This window comes from Pelophylax lessonae (genome assembly GCF_965119305.1).
Source record: "Pelophylax lessonae genome assembly, chromosome: 4".
Classification (NCBI taxonomy): domain Eukaryota; kingdom Metazoa; phylum Chordata; class Amphibia; order Anura; family Ranidae; genus Pelophylax; species Pelophylax lessonae.
The window spans coordinates 233,973,269-233,994,792 of record NC_138771.1 but is presented as its reverse complement, the minus strand read 5'-3'; the positions used below and the strand labels follow the sequence as shown (position 1 = coordinate 233,994,792).

Genomic DNA, 21,524 nt, shown 5'->3' with positions numbered 1-21,524 from the left:
ACTTTGGGGATTGTAACGATATTAGCCTGTAACATTTCAGTGGGTAATGTACCCAACTTAACCGTGTTTGAAAAAAGGTTCAAAAGATGGGGTGCAAGTTGCTCTTGCATGGACCTGAGATATTCATTTGTGAATCCATCAGGGCCTGGAGACTTGTTTAAAGGCATAGTTGCAAGTGTATCCATCAGTTCTTTAATAGTGAATGGTCTATTTAGTTGTGTTAGTGTATCAGTCGTCAAGGTCGGAAAATTAAGGTTATGTAGGAAATCGCGAATGGATGCGTCTGTTGGTTGAGGGGTGTCTTTGTCCAACTTAAGACTATATAAAGTGCTGTAGTAATCAGCGAATGCATCCGCTATTTCTTGTGGATGTAAATGTTTGTTACCCGTATGTGGATGCACAATGCCTTCAATCCTCGTTTTAACTCTCTTCGTCTTAATCCTAGATGACAAAAATTTACCTGCTTTATTATGTGCAGAGTAATACTGCATATGGAGATGTGCTAGCATGTTTTCGTGACGTTCCAACAAAAGTCTTCTAAGGTCAGTACGGAGGGAACCCAGTCTAGAAGCATTGGATGGAGAAGGGGACTTTTTATTCGCAGTATCCAAAACTTGGATATCGCGAATAAGATCTTCCATTTTGCGATTGAATCTCCTCTTCAGCTTAACCCCCAACTGAATGAGGAGTCCCCTCGCAAAGGCCTTATGTGTAATCCACAGCATGGCCGGATCTATATCCGGAGTATTATTGATAGAAAAAAATTCTTCCAGCTGGGCTTTCAGAAATTTAAGGGACTCTGGATCTGATAGGATAGAATTTTTACATCGCCACAGAAATGTAGTATGGGAAACAGGGCGATGGGACAATGACATGTGAATTGCGGCATGGTCTGGCCATGTTTCTCTTCCATTGGAAAGTCATTTAAAAAGCTAAAGAGTTCAGTGCCCCTGTTGTGAAATTTGAAGATTATTTACTCCACAACACCTGAGGTGAATAAGGATGTACTTTAACATTTTTTTTACTGTATGTTCAGAATCTTTAAACACCTTTGCATGCCGTCTGGACACAAGTTAATTTTAACTCCTTTTCTACTGCAGTGGATTCATAGAAAAAAAAAAAAAATTACCCACTGTTTTTATAAATGCCGCTGTAGAACAGCCCTTGGACTGCTGTGGCTTTTGTCAATGGCCATGAACTGACCAGTGAACAGTGGCTGAGTGGCTCTGTAGCATGTGAACTCTCTTATAACCAATCACAGCACTCACATACTGTTTAAATTGTTATTCCCTCTCTCTTACAGCACAAGAGGTAAAGCAAATACTAGTAATCTAGGAATGGGAAATGAATGATCAGCAGCCACTGCTGATCATGCATTCAATTTCACATACTGCAAGATTGTTTTGTTAACCCTTTTACCCACCCCCTACCCTTACACATCTAAGCCCCATCCTATGTGTGACTGGGACCTGTATATTAACCTTCACCTCTCTTATTCTGCACAGTAACCCCTTGCTCTATCCCCCTACTATATGTGGCCTGTACCACTTCAGCTCAGGAAGATTAACCCCCCCCCCCATTCATGACCAGGCCATCTTTTGTCATGCAGCGCTGTACCCAAATAATTTTTTTCCTCCTCACATGTAGACCTTACTTTTGTTGATATTTGATTACCTCTGAAGTTTTTTTTTTTTTTTGCGCTCTAAACAAAAAAAGACTGACAATTAAAATAATATATATATATATATATATATATATATATATATATATATATATATATATATATATATATATATATATATATTTTTTTTTTTTTTTCCCTTTACTTTCTGCTATAAAACCCTATAAAAAAAAGAATGTAAAAATCTAATGTCTTTAGCAATTTAGGCCAATATGTATTCTGCTACATAATTTTTGTAAAAAAAATAAAAAATACCAATAAGCGTTTGGTTTGTACAAAAGTTATAGCTTCTACAAACGATGGGACTTTTTTTTACTAGTAAATGGCGGCAATCAATGACTTACAGTGGGACTGCGATATTGTGGTGAACAAATCGGACATTAACACTTTTTGGGAACCTGTGACACTAATACAGTAATCAGTGCTAAAAAATGTGCACTGTCACTGTACTGACGACACTGGCTGGGAAGAGATTAACATCAGGACAATCAAAGGGTTAACTGTGTGCCTAGCTTACGTTTGGTTACCGTGTGGGAGGTGCTTTTACTTTGGGAAGGCATGGATCCTAGTCCCTGCTTTACAGGAATACAGGATCCATGCCTTCCCTACTGACAGAACGGCGACCTGCCTTGTTTACATAGGCAGAACGGCGATCTGCCTCTGTGCTGAACAATCGGCCAGTGCCGGTGGACAGAATCCATGGTACTGGCCACTGGACCCCCCACTGTGTCTGATCACAGCGGGAGCAGATTGCGGATTGCCGGAGGCTCATGGGCGTGCCCCAGACCCAGAAGTGTTAGATCAAGTTCTAGGTACGTGATTTGGCACAGAGCGGCTACCCTGTACCACAGCATATCTATGGCGGGGTGGTCGTAAATTAGTTAACACCTTCACACTCCCAATCCCTCTGTGACCTAATGTGCTGTATCTAGTGCACCATTGACAAGATCCCTTCAATACCAGCAGGTTTCCTCATTTTCAAAAATTGTGGCAAAAAAAAGGTGTAATTTTGGGGGTGATCCAAATAAGAGAAACAGGTTTTTTTTTTTCTTTAGTAAAAAAAAAAAAAAAAAAACCACACCACTCAGAAAAAAATGATATAAAAATAATTTGGGTACAGCGTTGCCTAATAAAGTAATTGTCAGCCAAACTATCATAGGAATGAAAACTGAAAAATGTGTCTAGTCGTTAAGTAGACATTTTAGGACAAGCCTCCCTCCCAAGTGTCTCCCCCATGCTGAGTAGCAAGTAGCTGCAGTTTCTGACACTACAGACAGACTAACCCTGTTTAACGATTTTCTTCTATGAAGTAAAACAGTATTCCTAACTTCAAACGTTTTTGTGTAGTAATATAATACACTCTATTCCCTGCTGGGCTCAGCATAGGAGCAACACACCAGGACCTTCACCTTGCTTTTTTTGTTGCCTTGGAAAAGCTGAACAGCTATATTTTAGCTTTCTGTCTTACAGACAAATGTTCACTCGTACAAGAGATGAAGATATTGCATGTACTAGCAGTGGACAGGTTAGCCTATTATAATCATTATAGCAGAAGGGTTGATTGAGGGTTAATTGGTACAGAAATGAAAAAAAAAAAAAAAAACATTTTCAACAAAACAAAATTTAATTGGATCAAGTCTCAAATTTTAATGTTATTTGGTATTAAAGTATACATCAAACACTGTACAAATCAATTCATCTTTTTTAACAGAGTAGATAATTAAACTGGCCATTAATATTACATTCCAAAAATGCTAATAAAAATACATCCCTTCCCAGGTAATATCAGGAGATGGAAAAATGCAAAAAGTGCAAATAAATAGAATAAATAAAAGTTAGGGCCGCCCATCTCTGCTTCTGGCATAGTACCCCAAACATGCACAAAAACAAATGCCTGTAAGTACTAGACCAAGCAGGACTGCTATTACATTTCCTTCATCGGTTGCTTCTACCCCAGGAAGCACAAAAAACAGAGATATACAAACAGACAAGATTAGGTTGATCCTTCCATGGAGAGCCATTTGATGAATTCAATTCTTTCTATATAAAAAAAAAAAAAAAAAAATGAACTATAATTGGTACACTAGTGTATGAAATGAAGTCAAACATAGATTTAGTTAATGGTCCTTCAGCTGAACGTTGTACTTTGACTTTCCAACCCTTTCCAAAATATTGAATATATAAAAAATAAAAAATATATTTTTTATATATTTAATATTTTTGGAGCCATGAATTGCACTCAGTACATGTGGTATGATTTGAGTTCATTTGTTGATCATATAATGGCATTAATATTGGAATTAGGGTGCCTCCTTATCCTTAATTTCTGGCTATCATTACTGTATTCTCGGATTCATACTGTACTTGGGGATTTTTGTTCAATTTATCACATTATTGGTCCCTACGAGATATAAGAATGTAGCCTGTCAAAGGTATGCCAAACTTATTACTTAAGTTTGTATATGATGTATAGCTATAAATGAATGTACTTTAGAGTTGTTATTCACCTGCTGTAAATGAAGGTACTTTAGAGTTGTTATTTACCAAGTGTCTATATGGTGACTCTCTGTGGGATCTAGGGGTGTTACCTGCCAGTAGTAGGTTTATCATGACCATTACTACATTGTATGGATATTTGCTGTTTAATATCCTTTTCCATTTATTGATTTAGACACACTCAGTAGTGGAATCGGTTTTTAAGAAATTGTGATCGATGTTGATTAAACCCATATTTAAGATCAAAATATGTCAGGTCTTGGATCCGCTCCTTTGACCTTAGTTAAAATGGCGGCAGCGGCTTCAATCCCTCGACCCCACAGGGAGGATCCGTCCTTCTAATTGCTTCTATGTATTATATAAGAGGTGGCGTCAGCGCACCGCCCGTACCTTGAGAACGTCATCCTTTGATGAAACGTACGTCGGTCGCGGCGTGCTGACGTCACCTCGTTGAGACGCTCAGGCGGGTGTTTGGAACTGACCGGCCGGCAGCTCCGATTCAGCGCAGTTTTTAAGCATTCTATGTAAGTGCAATACTTTATTGTCTATTTTAAATAAAACCAGTTTACACTATGGGTATCTCCATCATTGCTTTTATATGATTGTTGGAGCCATTTCTGTGGGTCGGCCTCTACACCACCAGGGACCGCTAGTGTATGGGAGATTGGATATTCCCCGGGGACATCTGGAACTAAGATTTGGCATTCATTTGGCTTATCTCTGGTAAGCAGATTGTTTCGGTGAAGCTTCCCAGCGGGTCCTCAGCTCATTGGAAGTTACTCTTTATGCACATCTGTTTCTATTATCTGGTAATTGCATTTAGATCCAGGTGGTGGCTTATCCATAAGGCCTTCTTTGAGCTATATATTGATCTGCCTTCATTTAACAACTATCTGGTAATTACAACACGTAAGGTGGTGGTGCATTCATAGCTTCTATCATCCTTTGAACTGCTGTGTATTTGTTTATTTATATCAACATCTGGTAAGCAGCCTGTGTTGGTGGTGGGTTGTACTAGCACCTTCCTTTCTTCCTTTGGCACATTCGGGAGTGACTCACCTGAATATTATACAGTATCGCGCTATGTTTTATTTGTTTTTCATCCACACACATAATATATCGTGATCCTGGGACGGCCATCGCTGTGGAGGAATCCTTCGTAGATTTTCATCTGGCTCGGTCAATCCCTATTCAAGGCATATTTTACTGCTACTTCTGGTAAGCAGTAAATTTATTCATTTTCTTGCACGGGTGGATATTCGGTTGAATATATACTTTATTGGACTTTCTGAATCAAACAACAATTTTTTAACAAACATTGGGACTTTTTGGACTCTTGATATATGTTTGTGTCACTTAGCGCAGCTTCCCCCCTCTATATACAAATGAAATGTATGTAATTTTTACAAACAGAGCTTTCTTTTGGTGGCGCTTGATCACCACTGGATTTTCCTAAAATGTTTTATTATATAAACAAAAAAGAACTAACATTTGAGAAAAAAAAAAATATATATTTTTTTTACATTCTACTATTAAACATATCCAATAATAAAAAAAAATCCCAATAAATGTATATTAATTAGTTTGCATGGAAGTTGAAGAATCTACAAATGATGAGATTATATGACGACTTTTTTATTTTATTCATTTTTATATACTAGCAATGGCGGTGATAAGCGACTTATAGTGGGACTGTGATGATGGTGGCCAATCTGACACCATCAGTAACACTAATACAGTGATCAGTGCTAATACTGTACACTGTCATCAGTGGCGGCTGGTGAAGTTTTAAGATGGGGGGGCGCAAGACCCCGCCCTTCTATTTTGGCCCCTCCCATTTCTCAGAAGCCACACCCCTTATAGACCCCACCCATTTTGTCCCCTGTATTTTGCTTGCGTGAACCAATTCTCCCAATATATCACATATTAAGGGCTCCATCAGTACTAGTATATCCCATAATAGGGAGCAGGGGCCCTATTATGGGATACACTGACAGAGTGGCACAAACCCCACAGTACAGGCCCCTTGTACAAACCCCACAGTACAGACCCCCTAGCACAGACCACACAGTACATGCCCCCTTTCAATGCAGTGACCAGCGTACATGCCCCCTTTCAATGTAGTGACCAGCGTACATGCCCCCTTTCAATGTAGTGACCAGCGTACATGCCCCCTTTCAATGCAGTGACCAGCGTACATGCCCCCTTTCAATGCAGTGACCAGCGTACATGCCCCCTTTCAATGCAGTGACCAGCGTACATGCCCCCTTTCAATGTAGTGACCAGCGTACATGCCCCCTTTCAATGCAGTGACCAGCGTACATGCCCCCTTTCAATGCAGTGACCAGCGTACATGCCCCCTTTCAATGCAGTGACCAGCGTACATGCCCCCTTTCAATGCAGTGACCAGCGTACATGCCCCCTTTCAATGCAGTGACCAGCGTACATGCCCCCTTTCAATGCAGTGACCAGTATACATGCCCCCTTTCAATGCAGTGACCAGCGTACATGCCCCCTTTCAATGCAGTGACCAGCGTACATGCCCCCTTTCAATGCAGTGACCAGTATACATGCCCCCTTTCAATGTAGTGACCAGCGTACATGCCCCCTTTCAATGTAGTGACCAGTGTGCATGACCCCTTTCAATGTAGTGACCAGCGTACATGCCCCCTGCAGAGGTATGGCAGTGGGAGAGATGGGATCAGGCAAAGGGATGGCGGTGGGAGGGATGGTCATGGGATGAGGCAGAGCAGAGGGGGATGGCGGTGGAAAGGCTGGATGGATGGATGGATGGATGGTCATGGCCCATGATGACCATCCATCCAGCCTTTCCACCGCCATCCCCCTCTGCTCTGCCTCATCCCATGACTCATGGGATGAGGCAGAGCAGAGGGGGATGGCGGTGGAAAAGCTGGATGGATGGTCATGGAGGACTGACAGGACAGGAGGACCACGAGGACTCACCGGTGGTGATGTCTTCTTCCAGCAGATGACCTCCGGTGGTCTGGTCTCCTCTCCGGTGCCGCCGTCACTCCCGTCCGGTGTCCACCCGACTCCATCGCCCGCGGTCCGGTCCACTGCTGCGAGTGACGTCAGCGGGGTCAGCGTTGGATGTCCTGGATGCTGTGATTGGTCCAGGCTGGAGGCTGGACCAATCACAGCCAGGAATCCACGAAGTGGGGGTTTCCAAGGAATCTGCCTTGCGCCCAGGTTACGCCCCCCACGCCCCCCAGAAGGCAGCCAATCGGCGCCTCTTCTGGGTGGTAACCCCACCCCCCCACCCCCTCCACATCGGCTGGCGGCGGCGAACGCAATTTTTTTTTTTTTCAAACTTTATTGCTCGTTTTGCAATCTTTTTTTTTTTTTTTTATCTTTTTTTTTTTTTCTTCCTTTTTTCAGGGGGGGCGGCGCCCTGGCGCCCCCTATGCACCGGCCGCCACTGACTGTCATTGTACTAATGGCATTGATTGGGAAAGGGGGTTAACTATGTACCCAACAATGTGTAATGTGTGCATTATGTGCTGCTTTTACTAATCGATTTGTCTTTGCAGGGAAAAAAACAAACAAACAGCCAGCCACATTGCGGTTTCGTGCACAGAGTCCTGTGTTTTTAGTGAACACAGGGCTCTGTACGGTGATTCGCTAAGCCGATCAGTAGGTACTGGCCATAAATCATTGGTTGGGACCTGCTGACCAACTTGTGCTGTACCAAATTCAACACAGATTGGGCGGCACGCGCGTGCTCCATACTCAAAAAATGCAGGATCACCTACATGTACGTAATCTTGTGCAGAGCGGCTGCCCCAACACCATATATGCGCATGAGGCGGTCTGCAAGTGGTTAAAGGAAAACTCTGCTTCCTTTAAAAAGATAATATACTGTAGCCTATAATAATTTTGTACTAATATGTTATAAATAACTTAAAGTGTTACTAAACACAGGAGCCTGCATTCACTATATCTGGTCTCCCACAGTATACAGGACATGGAAATGCAATTATTTTTAGTAAAATATAAACTGCTAAATACCTTTTTTCATCAGCAATTAGAGCAGTCTTGTGACTTATATCAGTGTTAAGCGGAGCACTGGTTAAAGCTTGTAGGAAGAGTTTTCATTCTCCTCTGACTGTCCTATGAGTCTGCAGAAACCCTGCCTTTCTGTTGGACAGTGCTGATTGGCCCTGTGCTGATCACATGCACCCTCCCAGGAAAAAAAAAAAAAAACTCTAACAATACACACAAACTGAGTGTAAGCAGAGTAACTCCAAAGACTTTGTTATCAGCAAATGATTTTGGGTCAGTGGAATAAGGGGAGACTCAGAGAGGACAGGATCAAACAGCCTTTTTACATAATGCAGAGGATTAACCCCTTGGTTCCACTGTAAGTATAACAAGCATGCTTTACTGCGTATACAGACTGATTTTACTGTTGTGGGTTTAGGAACACCTTAACTTTCCATTTCAATCTGAGCTCGCTGTAATTTTCTAAAGCTAATAATTTAAATGCAATTCAACAACCTGGATGTGTTCTGTATACCTTTAGTGCATTGAAAATTCCTAGAAATGGCCTTCCCTGCTGGGGTAATCATCCTACTGATTTTCTCAGAAGGCTGAACTTATGTAAAATGTTAGTAACCCCTGTAATAGAGATTCTTGGTGAGATACTCCCTAAGGCATGCTTACTAAAGAGAAGCAAACACTGAGCTTTCCTCACTTGAACATGAAGATATGCTTAGTTGGTTAGAATGAAATCAGACCCTCCCGTTCAGGAATCCCTCTGGAAAGAACTTTTTCTTTAGGAAAAGAAAAAAGTAGGAATCTAAAGAAGTTTGTTAAAATCCTTGCAATGTGTACAAAGATCAAAAGGGAGTTAAACTTTATGGAAATATTCATCCCAATCCTGCTGGCTCCAGGGCTCTCAGTGTTGCTTCCCTGAACTTCCAGCCTTCACAGGAAAGAGTTAACAGTGCAATCTCCAGCCTGTCAGATTGAAGGAAGAGGTAGTAGAAGGCTGAAGCAGGGGAGTGTCCTGCCATCCTAGGCTACGAGGCTGTGTTTTTCCATTGATGCACACATTGTAGGGGGACACAACGCTAGTCCATGATGCAAGAAAAAGGAGCTGCTGTGAAACAAAACCTGGGGCAGTGGACATGGCACCCACTTAAACTGGAAAACAGGCAATAATTAAAAGATAAAGAAGCCGTTGAAAGTGCTTAAAACTGAGGGTTTAATATCCCTTTAAGGTTTGGAGACTGGGTTGAGCTCAGTGGATCTCTTTTTTCTGTACAAACTTGCCGGAGTTTGTAGCCCTGTACCTAGATGTGCTCTGATCCGTGTTCACACTACACAGAAAAGATCAAAAAATGCATGTTTTGACAATTTTCCATTTCTCTCCATCCTGACACCAACCATGGAGGTCATTGGTACCCAGGAGGGACAGGTAAAGCCGAGACACAAGGCTGGGTGTGAGGGTCACCTGAACTTTCTGCATAACCAATGCCTAATACTCTACTACTGCTTTATTGAGATAAGCAATCCATGCAAGGAAGCATCCCACTAGGGTTAAGAGAAAGAAAAAAACAAGAAACTACACTTTGGGGGTTCATTTATAAACAAGGCGAACAAAGTGTAGGTGTTGACCACCAATACCAGATTTAATCTTTCACTTTTTACTGCAGGATCTTGGGAGGAAATCAATAAATTTCTCACTTAAAAAAAAAAAAAAAAAAATACATAAAAAATACTTACCCCCAGAAATAAAAGTAGGCACAACTATGCCTAGATTAACTTTTATTCCCCTCCCCAAGCATCCCAGAAGCCCAAATTTATTTACCTCAAAGTTGTGGACACCCCATCTTGACCCCAACTTAGTTTGCAAACCTTTCTCCTGTTTCTGTTGCAGCACTATTGCCATGCAAGAATCCAAATCGCATTTTCCTTTTCAGTAGTCATACATGCATGTTACTTACTAGTATCCTAGTGTTCAGTGATATACTTGTAAGCCTTCTGCTTGTTTTCAAATACTTTTTTCAACCTAGGTAAACCAGATAAAAAATAAAAAAAGATAAAAGACAACCTGTTGTGCAACACACCTAAATTCAAAGACCGGTTACATTAATCAAAAATAAATAAGGTTACTAAAATATACAGTGCAGTCCTAAAAAACAAACCAAACACAAACCTAATTCCCACATTGTATATAAATTTAATGACAACCCACACAGTGATATTCTGATTAAACTTTTTCTGTGCCAGAGACAAGTGATCGTAAAACTGCTCACTTTAAAAAAAACTGAAGACCTGTGGAAAGAACGGCTCTGGTGAGCACATTGCTTGATCCTGGGACAGGCGAGTATCTGTTTAAAAGGCTCCATTCACACTATGATGTTCCAGATCACCGGCGGAATCGCCGCGATTCTGCATTGTCGCAAATCGTGGGATATCCTTATGATTGGGGATCGCAAAGTGTCCCACGATTTGTGGTAAATCGGAATCGCGGGCAATTCCGTTCGCATTGCGAAAAGCCATAGTGTAAAAGGAGCCTAAAAGTCAGCAGCTATAGCATAGACATCTTAATTTATAGGAGGTCTAATATCAAATGATGTATAAAGAGCTTAGAGCCTCCGCAGCCATGTTCAAAAGTAGTAACAAACATGGTAGTAAAGGGTTAATCTCAATATACTCCCAGTGGTAAGCTGCTCATGAAAGGGAGCAAAACCATACAATAGTGCTCACTGCTAGTATTTATTACAGCCACTTAGAGCACAGTCTACAACATTTACAAGAACGTAAAACATTCAGTGTGATAAAAACCTCAAAGCAGACAGCAAACAGAACCAGTGCAGGTACATCTCATAAAATTAGAACATTATCAAAAGTTAATTTCAGTAATTCAATTCAAAAAGTGAAACTTATATAGATGTGTTACACACAGAGTGATATATTTCAAGCATATATTTATTTTAATTTTGAGGATTATGGCTTGCAGCTAGTGAAAACTCAAAATTCTGTATCTCAGAAAATTCGATTACACAAGACCAATAAAAAAAAAAAAAAAAAAGGAAAAAGATTTTTAATACAGAAATGTTGGCTTACTGTAAAGTATGCTCATGTACAGTGTAGTATGCACTCAGTACTTGGTCGAGGCTCCTTTTGCATGAATTAATGCATCAATACAGTGTGGCATGGAGGCAATCAGCCTAAGGTACTGCTGAGGTGTTATGGAAGCCCAGGTAGCTTTGAGAATGGCCCTAGGCTCATCTGCATTGTTGGGTCTGGTGTCTCATCTTCCTCTTGACAATACCCCACAGATTCTCTATGGGGTTTAAGTCAGGCAAGTTTGCTGGCCAATCAAGCACAGTAATACCATGATCATTAAACCAGGTATTGGTACTTTTAGCAGTGTGGGCAGGTGCTGGAAAATAAAATCAGCATCTCCATAAAGCTGGTCAGCAGAAATAAGCATGAAGTGCTTTAGAATTTCCTGCTTAGAATTGCGCTGACTTTGGACTTGATAAAACACAGTGATCATCACAGACTGAAAAATGCACTTCATTTGGAAATCCAGGTCCCAGAGTCTGAAAGAAGAGTGGAGAGACAAAAAACCCAAGTTGCATGAGGTCCAGTGTGAAGTTTCCACAGTCAGTGATGATTTGGAGAGCCATGTCACCTGCTGGTGTTGGTCCACTGTGTTTTATCAAGTCCACAGTCAGCGCAGCCCTTTACAAGGTAATTCTAGAGCACTTCATGCTTCCCTTTGCTCACCAGCATTATGGAGATGCTGATTTAATTTACCATCAGGACTTGGCACCTGCGCACACTGCCAAAAGTGCCAATACCTGGTTTAATGATCATGGTATCACTGTGCTTAATTGGACAGCAAACTCGCCTGACCTAAACCCCATAGAGAATCTGTGGGGTATTGTCAAGAGGAATATGAAAGAAAATAGACCCAACAATGCAGATGAGCTAAAGGCCGCTATGAAAGCAACCTGGGCTTCCATAACAACTCAGCAGTGCCACAGGCCGAATGCCTCCATGCCACGCCCCATTGATGCAGTAGTTTATGGAAAAGGAGCCCCGACTAAATATTGAGTACATACTATATTGTACATGGACATACTCTTCAGTAAGCCAACATTTCTGTATTAAAAAATCCTTTTTTATTTTATTTATTTATTTTTTTTTTTTATTCGTCATATGTAAAATTCTAATTTTCTGAGATATGTACTGAATTTGGGGTTTTTACTAGCTGTAAGCCATAATCATCAAAATTAAAGGAATGAAATGGTTGAAATATATCACTTTGCATGTAACGCATCTATATAAAATTTTGAGTTTTACAGTTGTATTCAAAATTATTCAACCCCCCCAATGCTGTAAAGGGTTTAGGGAATTTAGTGTACATTTGTAATTGTATTCAGAATGAAATCCTACAAGGACTTCTTAAAGAACCATATGCAACTAAAATGACATCAATTGGTTTTGTAATACAGTAGTAAATGTTTCTTTTGTGGATTCTTCATTGACACAATTATTCAACCCCTTAAAGACTACCAAGAGGTGATTACTCTTCACAGGAAGGGCAATGGCTATAAGAAGATTGCAAAGATGTTAAACATACCAAGAGACACCATAGGAAGCATCATTTGCAAATTCAAGGCAAAGGGCACTGTTGAAACGCTACCTGGTCGTGGCAGAAAGAAGATGCTGACTTCAACTGCTGTGCGCTACCTGAAGCGTAGAGTGGAGAAAAGTCCCCTTGTGACTGCTGAGGAACTGAGAAAAGATTTGTCAGATGTGGGTACTGAAGTTTCTGCTCAGACAATACGGCGCACACTGCGTAATGAAGGCCTCCATGCCAGAACTCCCAGGTGCACCCCCTTGCTGTCTCCAAAGAATAAGAAGAGTCGACTGCAGTATGCCAAAAGTCATGTGGACAAACCACAGAAGTGTTCTGTGGACTGATGAAACAAATTTAGAACTGTTTGGGCCAATGGATCAACGCTATGTTTGGAGGTGGAAGAACAAGGCCTATGAAGAAAAGATCACCTTGTCTACTGTGAAGCATGGCGGGGGGGTCAATCATGCTTTGGGGCTGTCTTGCTTCTGCAGGTACAGGGAAGCTTCAGCGTGTGCAAGGTACCATGAATTCTCTTCAGTGCCAGGAGATATTGGATGACAATGTGATGCAGTCCGTCACAAACCTGAGGCTTGGGAGACGTTGGACCTTTCAACAGGACAATGATCCCAAGCATACCTCCAAGTCCACTAGAGCATGGTTGCAGATTAAAGGCTGGAACATTTTGGAGTGGCCATCACAGTCACCAGACTTAAATCCGATTGAGAACCTCTGGTGGGACTTAAAGAAAGCAGTTGCAGTGCACAAGCCTAAGAATGTAACTGAACTGGAGGCTTTTGCCCATGACGAATGGGCGAAGATACCCATAGATCGTTGCAAGACACTTGTGTCAAGCTATGCTTCACGTTTAAAAGCTGCTATAACTGTAAAAGGATGTTGTACTAAGTACTAAGATTGAATGTCACTTGGGGGTTGAATAAAACTGATAATGATGTGAGCACAGAAAAGACATTTGTGGTTATTTCATTATAAATGTTATGTTATATTTGTCTGACCTACACGTGCCTCTTTGATTTAATTGTAAGCAGGATGACTGAATGATCAAAATCAATGTCAAACTGGCCAAAACAATCAATTTCAGTGGGGGTTGAATAATTTTGAATAGAACTGTACTTTTTGAAATTAATTACTGAAATTAATTAACTTTTTGATGATATTCTAATTTTATGAGATGCACCTGTATAAGTTCCCAGATGAATGCTCCCCTCCACAGAGATTGCCAGTGACAGGTGTCAAACAGCGTGGAGACGTCATAGGCTCTACCCGTATGCGTACGTTCCAACAGGGCTTCCTTCTGAGGAAGTCCTGTTGGAAGAGCACTTCTTGTGAGCAGCTAGAGTGCATTATGAACGTTGCGTGTCTCTGGCACAGAGAAATAATGAATAAGATCATTGTTTTGAGTTTTATTATTTTTTTGTTGACCACATTGTATAGTATTTTTTCCACATTGTATTTTTTTTGTTTTGATGGCTGTATGACAGTTTTCTGTGATGTTCTCTTTGTAAATGCAAGTTTGTATTCAGATATCACATGTTATTCTTTGCCCTCTCTCCTGGCAAACATGGGACTGTCTTAAAGCTTAACCACTTTAAGACCGGAAGGACTTGGCCCCTTAATGACCAGGCCCTATTTTGCGATTCGGCACTGCGTTACTTTAACGGACAATTGCGCGGTACCCAAATAAAATGGACGTCCCTTTTTTCCCACAAATAGAGCCTTTTGGTGTTATTTGATCACATGTGCGATTTTTATTTTTTGTGCTATAAATAAAAAAAAAAGAGTGACAATTTGTGAAAAATGTTTTTTTTTTTTTCCAATTCTGCTATATGACATTCTCAAAAGAAAAAAAAAAAAAATAGCAATAAGCGTATTTTGATTGGCTTGCGCAAAAGTTATCGCATCTACTAACTACAGGAAAGATTAATGTAATTTTTAATGTTTTATTTTATTTTACTAGCAATGGCGGCAATCTGCGATTTTTTTGTGGGACTGCGACATTGTGGCGGACAGATCAGACCTCTGACTGACATTTTTGACACTTTTGGGGGTACCAGTGACATTACTATAGTAATCAGTGCTATAAATATGCACTGTTACTGTAATAATGACACTGGCAGGGAAGGGGTTAACATAGGTGATCAAGGGGTTAAATGTGCCCCTAGGGGAGTGATTCTAACTGTATGGGGGTTGGACTTGTGAACCTCGCTCACCCCTAGCTCCTCCCAAGCAAATGACGTGTGTGTGTGTGTGTGTGTGTGTGTGTGTGTGTGTGTGTGTGTGTGTGTGTGTGTGTGTGTGTGTGTGTGTGTGTGTGTGTGTGTGTGTGTGTGTGTGTGTGTGTGTGTGTGTGTGTGTGTGTGTGTGTGTGTGTGTGTGTGTGTGTGTGTGTGTGTGTGTGTGTGTGTGTGTGTGTGTGTGTGTGTGTGTGTGTGTGTGTGTGTGTGTGTGTGTGTGTGTGTGTGTGTGTGTGTGTGTGTGTGTGTGTGTGTGTGTGTGTGTGTGTGTGTGTGTGTGTGTGTGTGTGTGTGTGTGTGTGTGTGTGTGTGTGTGTGTGTGTGTGTGTGTGTGTGTGTGTGTGTGTGTGTGTGTGTGTGTGTGTGTGTGTGTGTGTGTGTGTGTGTGTGTGTGTGTGTGTGTGTGTGTGTGTGTGTGTGTGTGTGTGTGTGTGTGTGTGTGTGTGTGTGTGTGTGTGTGTGTGTGTGTGTGTGTGTGTGTGTGTGTGTGTGTGTGTGTGTGTGTGTGTGTGTGTGTGTGTGTGTGTGTGTTGCGGTCGGCAAGTGGTTAACCACTTAAGCCCCAGAAGATTTTACCCCCTTCCTGACCAGGGCCTATTTTGCGATTCGGCACTGAGTGACTTTAACGGACAATTGCGCGGTCGTGCGATGCTTTACCTAAACGAATTTGACGTCCTTTTTTTTCCCACAAACAGAGCTTTCTTTTGGTGGTATTTGATCACCTGTGCGATTTTTTGATCATGCGCTATAAACAAAAAAATAGCGACAATTTTGCAAAAATAACAATATTTTTCACATTTTTTTTATATGAAATTCCCCAAAAAAAAAAAAAAAAAAAAAATGTAAAAATCAAAATTTAACATTTTCGGCCAATTTGTTTTATGCTACATATGTTTGGTAAAAAAAAAAAAAAAAAAATCGCAAAAAGTGTATTTTGATTGGTTTGCGCAAAAGTTATCACGTTTACTAACAAAGGGAAAGATTTTTGTCATTTTTGTTGTTTTTTTTTAACGCCTAATGGTGGCGATCTGCGTTTTTTTTTGCGGTACTGCGACATTGCGGCGGACAGATCGGACCCTTGACTGACATTTTTGACACTTTTGGGGTTATCAGTGACATTTCTACAGTAATCAGTGCTATAAATATGCACTGTTACTGTAAAATTACACTGGCAGTGAAACTTAACTTTTTTTGAGAGGGAGGGGTGGTGTGTGTCCCTAGGGCGTGATTCTAACTGTGATTGGCTGTGGCTTGAGGTGTAGGAACTGTGATCAAGGGTCCTACATAGTAGAACCGTATGATCACTGTTTATACATAGGGGAGAATGACAGGCGGCTTGTTTACATCAGCCGCCTGCCTTTCTCCCTCTCCACCGACGATCGCCGAGTGACCGGCGGACATCGGGTCCGCCGGTCACACGCGCGGGGGGGGTCCGTGACCGCGCTGGAGCGCGCCTCCAGCGGTGCGCGCTCGCTCCCCAGAGCCTCACAGGCTAGCGACGTAGTACTAGGTCACTCTGCCTGCGAGGGGCTTACTGCCGCAGTAAATATACTGTAAGCAGTCGGCAAGTGGTTAAAGTGTGTCTACAGGGAAACCCTTATTTTAGCAGGCGCTCCAGGTTCCATCAGAAAAAAAAAATAAAAGTCAGCAGCTACAAAATACTGTAGCTGCTAACTTTGAAATCCAAGGACACTTACCTGTCCCGGGGTCCGGCGATGTTGGCACCCCAAGCCGATTCTTCATTCAGGTGCAGGCACTGGTATCTGTAGTAAGAGAAACAGGAGGAGTTGAAGCCTTGCGGCTTCATAGCCTGTTTCTTACTGCGCATGCGCGAGTTGTGCTGAACTTTCTGAATGGTCCTGTCATCTTCTGTGACCGCTTTGTATTCCAGAAGGCAGCGGGGAGGAGGCGGGGCTGGAATTGTCGTAGAGCGCCAATCTTACCCAGAAGTGGGAGCGGAGGGTGCTCCACTTTAAGTTATGGACAGCATAGAGAATGGTTTAAATTCCTGGGTTTTTTTGTGGTCTAGGACTTACTGGGGAGATTCCTGTTCCTATAAACATGGGAGTTCCTATAAACATGGGATGTGAGAGGAAATATCTTCAATGTAAGGGAAATCCTCTCTTAGACACTACAAGTGTTTCCACTAAAAAAAAAAAAAAAAAAAAATGCCTCCTTGCTTCTTATTCTGGTGACAACTTAAAATTTTGTATATTCCCTCAGTTTCAGTCCTGGTGACTGTGGCCACCAGAACAAAGAATAAATCTCACCAAAGGTAAACCCTTTTCCATTCCATCTGAAAACTACCAAGTTTTTGGTCTAGGTTTGCTTTTATAATGAAAATTTTTATTAAATTATATGAAATATAGAAATGTTAATTTTCAATCCTATAAAATGTAACCTCCGGTCCAGGCTAATTCTGACATCCTAGATGTAAAAAAAACATTTTTTTTGCTACAAAACTATGTAGAACCCCGAACCATTATATATTTTGTATTTATTTATTTTTAAGCACGGGCCCTGGAGAATAAAATGGTGGGTGTTGCATATTTGTATGTCACACGATATTTGCGCAGTGGTTTTTTATTTTTTTTTTAAACGCGCAAATTTTTTTTCATGAATTTAATGTACAAAAACATAATGGAATACTCAGTTTTTTTTTTTTTTTGGGCAAAATATAAAAAAAGAGGTTACTTGGAGTAAATAGATACCAACTAGGTCATGCTTTAAAATGGTGTATACCCCTGGAACTGCACCAAACTATGGTACCCAAAAATCTTCATAGGCAACCTTTTAAAAACCTTTACAGGCTACCAATTTAGGATTACACAGGAGGTCCGGAGGAAGAGTTTTTGCTCTCACTCTAACGTTCATAGCGATACCTCACGAGTGGTGCGATCGCCATTTCCATATGTGTGTGGGACGTTTGCATATGTATGTAAGCATGGGGGGGGTTCTTAAAAAAAAAAATTACAGCATCCCTTGTGATAGCATGGACAGTGACAGGTCCTCTTTATGGAGAGATCTGGGGTCTACTGCGCTGCGCTGATGTATGGGCACGATTTGCTGAATAAAATGTACTGCATGCATGCAGTACTATTTTTCAGCACAGCGCAGTGCAAGGCAATCTCCACTGTCTCACACTGTGCGGCAAGCAATTGAATTTCATGAGATGTTTGTGTGACCTCAATAAAAATTTGTTAACAAAACTCCCCAAAAAAACAGTGTGATCTGTGGAGCTCAGCTGGATCGCACCACACACCAGCCGCTGATGTGATCCAGCCCTTACACCACAATCCTGATGCTCACGGCGCACTTCTGCAGGTGTGTTTACATGCAATGCATTTTTAGAGCATTTGCAGTGCATTTTTTGGAATATTTTTTTATTTTCTCTCTTCTAGGGCTCATTACTAGCTTTGCCTTAAAGTAAACCATTGTGGGGCCACGGCATGTGTACACCACTGGCCACTGACTGTGCGGCTAAAGGGGGTAGCGGATGGGGAGGCTGTAAAAGTGTGGCTCAGCTGTGGGGTTTTACCACCTTAACGGCCAGTGTGAACGAGACCTTACTAGGTTACATATACATGCGTCTGTTTGCTTTCACATGCGTTTGCATGATTTTATGTGCCTTTTCAGTATGGAAGGATACAGCATGCTGTACTTTGTTAAAATGCACATGAAAGCATCACAGTGGTGTAATCTAGGCCCATTGAAATACATTCATTCTAGTTCCATATGGATTTGCACTGCATTCATACTACGTTTAAAAACGCACCAACTTCATCTGTTGTAAACAATTCCCAATGGCGGATTCATACTTCCTGTATGGTAAAATGCTGTGTTTTACTGTGCAGAAAGCGTTGGTTCTAGTCAGGGGTGTCTGCTCATTTGACCAATTGACCTCTAGAAGATTTACCCCTCTTCATGACCAGGCCATTTTTTGCGAAACGGCACTGCGTTACTTTAACTGACAATTGCGCAGTCATGCAACACTGTACCCAAATACAATTTCTGTTTTTTTTTTTGCCACAAATAGAGTTTTCTTTGGTGGTGTTTGATCACCTCTTTGTTTTTGACGTTTTGTGCTATAAACAAAAACCACATATCCAATAAAATAAAAAATCTAGTTTCTTTATAAAATTTAGGCCAATATGTATTCTGCTATGTTTTTGGTAAAAAAAAAAATATTGATTGGTTTAGTAATAGGGTTCAAACTATGGGATACTTTTATTTATTTATAATTTTTTTTTTACTAGTAATGGCGGCGATCAGCAACTTATAGCGGGACTGTGATATTGCAGTGGACATTCTGACAATTTTTGGAAACCAGTGACACTAAGACAGCGATCAGTGCTAAATAACTATGCACTGTCACTGTACTTATGACTCTGGCTGGGAAGGGGCTAACATCAGGGGCGTTTAAAGGGTTAAATGTGTGCTTAGCCAGTGTTTTGGTGTACTGTGTGTGGGGCTTTTACTAGAAGTAATCTATTTCATTCCCTGCTTTGCGGGGAAAGAAAATCCATTACTTCTCAGCTGAAAGGACAGAGCTCTGCCTTGCTTACATAGGCAGGACTCTCTCCTGTGTGTGTGTTCCCGATGATCGGTGGGTGCCCGCTGATCGGCATCTGCTGTGTGCAATCACAGCACAGCCGGGTCGCCGGCGGCTTAGCAGAGCAGCCTTGCTCCCACATATCTATGTTATTCGGTCAGCACGGAAGAGTTCACTTTTTTTTAAACTTTATTGAAACGCTACAGTGTGACATTTCATTCATTTCTATGTAACGCATAGACGATCGGTGGGTGCCTGCTGATCGGCATCTGCTGTGTACAATCACAGCACAGCCGAGTCGCCAGCATCTCAGCAGAGCAGCCTTGCTCCCGCATATCTGTGTTATTCGGTCGGCACTGAAGAGTTCACTTTTTTTTTTAAACTTTATTAAAACGCTACATTGTGACATTCAATTCATTTCTATGTAACACAACGTAAAACACCGGGGGAAGTGACTTTGTGGGCAAACTGCAGATTGCAAAAACGCAGACATGTTGCAGATTGTCGCATGGCATCACAACTCAAGGCTACGTTCAAGTGTGAACAGGGCACATGGGAAATAATGGTTTGTTCTCTGTGCCTTGGCATAGAGCTGCATTTTTCTAGTGAGCCCCCGGGAGGCACAAGCGTGAACGAGTCCTGACGTTACATTTTACAGACATTACACCCCCAACGCCCACACATGCTGGACACATTTTTGTGTTGTATAAACACTATTGTATTTATTTTCAGCGTATTACCTACCTCTGTTAGCGAATCCTGCCAATTTCAGCTCACACGTACTCGAAAGAGACTACGATACCTGCTGGAAGAATCAGAGAGAACAGCAACCATGAGAGCTTTGCACACATATGTTATCTGTATTTCAGGCACAGAACAATACACTTACCTGCTGTATATACTTGGGTTATCCTGATAAAACTTCTCTGCACCATACAGACAGCACTCCCTTCCTTGTTATGGGACACACATCAGGAAGAGATTGTAAAGAGGAAGTGCTGTATACTACATTTCCCATGATGCCTCATGTTTACACTGCACAAGGTCACCAGGGGGATGTCACTGCGTGTAACAACTCATTGCTGTAGGCGATGACACCGTTTAATCCTGTCACATGAAATAGGAGTATCTGTAAATAAACCCAACATTTTCGCTCCTTCAGGATCTAGTGTGCCATTGCTAAGGGAGCTATTTTATTTCTTTTTTTGTCCTAACATCTTTTGCTTTGGAAGTGGTGATAATAGGGGGGTGCTAATGCACAGCCCTGCGATCTCCTCCTATGTGTTGGACAATGTGCTGTATTTAGAGGAAGGCTCCCAGACACAGCTGCTGGAAGTCAGACCTATTCAGCTGTTTAATGATCTGGGAAGTGCACAACTTCAAATGTCACATGGTTTGCTTAGTAATTCAGGCTGATTCTCATCTCTACATGCCTTCTGGGAAAAATACTAAAACCTATCATCCCTTTTTTTGTTTTTATGGTATACATGAACTCACAACTTTTCCATGGGGAAAGGGGACGCCGTTTCGTATCAGCATATTTAGCAAAAGATCTGCTGCCAGGATACCAGCATATTTAACCACTTTACCACCGGAGGATTTTCCTGCTTTACGTCCAGGCCACTTTTTGCGATCGGCGCTGTGCGAATTTAACTGACAATTGCGCGGTCATGCAACGCCGTACCCAAACGAAATTTACGTCCTTTTTTCCCACAAACAGAGCTTTCTTTTGGTGGTATTTGATCACCTGTGTGATTTTTATTTTTTGCGATATTAATTAAAAAAAGCGACAATTTTGAAAAAATAACAATATTTTTCTACTTTGACAGTTAAAAAATATCCAATATATTCATTTTTTGTCATATATTTTGGCCAAAATGTATTTAGCTACATGTCTTTGACCAAAAAATTCTCAATGAG

At 41.4% G+C, this 21,524-nt stretch overlaps 1 long non-coding RNA gene across 1 annotated transcript; it reads right to left on the bottom strand.

The window, feature by feature from the left end:
* Positions 1-3,704: 3,704 nt before the first annotated feature.
* LOC309552011 lies at positions 3,705-20,445 on the bottom strand. Its single transcript, XR_014225122.1, has 3 exons — positions 20,349-20,445; positions 10,132-10,200; positions 3,705-3,717 (listed from the first exon to the last, which is right to left on the bottom strand). It is a non-coding gene; the product is annotated as an uncharacterized lncRNA (long non-coding RNA).
* Positions 20,446-21,524: the final 1,079 nt, after the last annotated feature.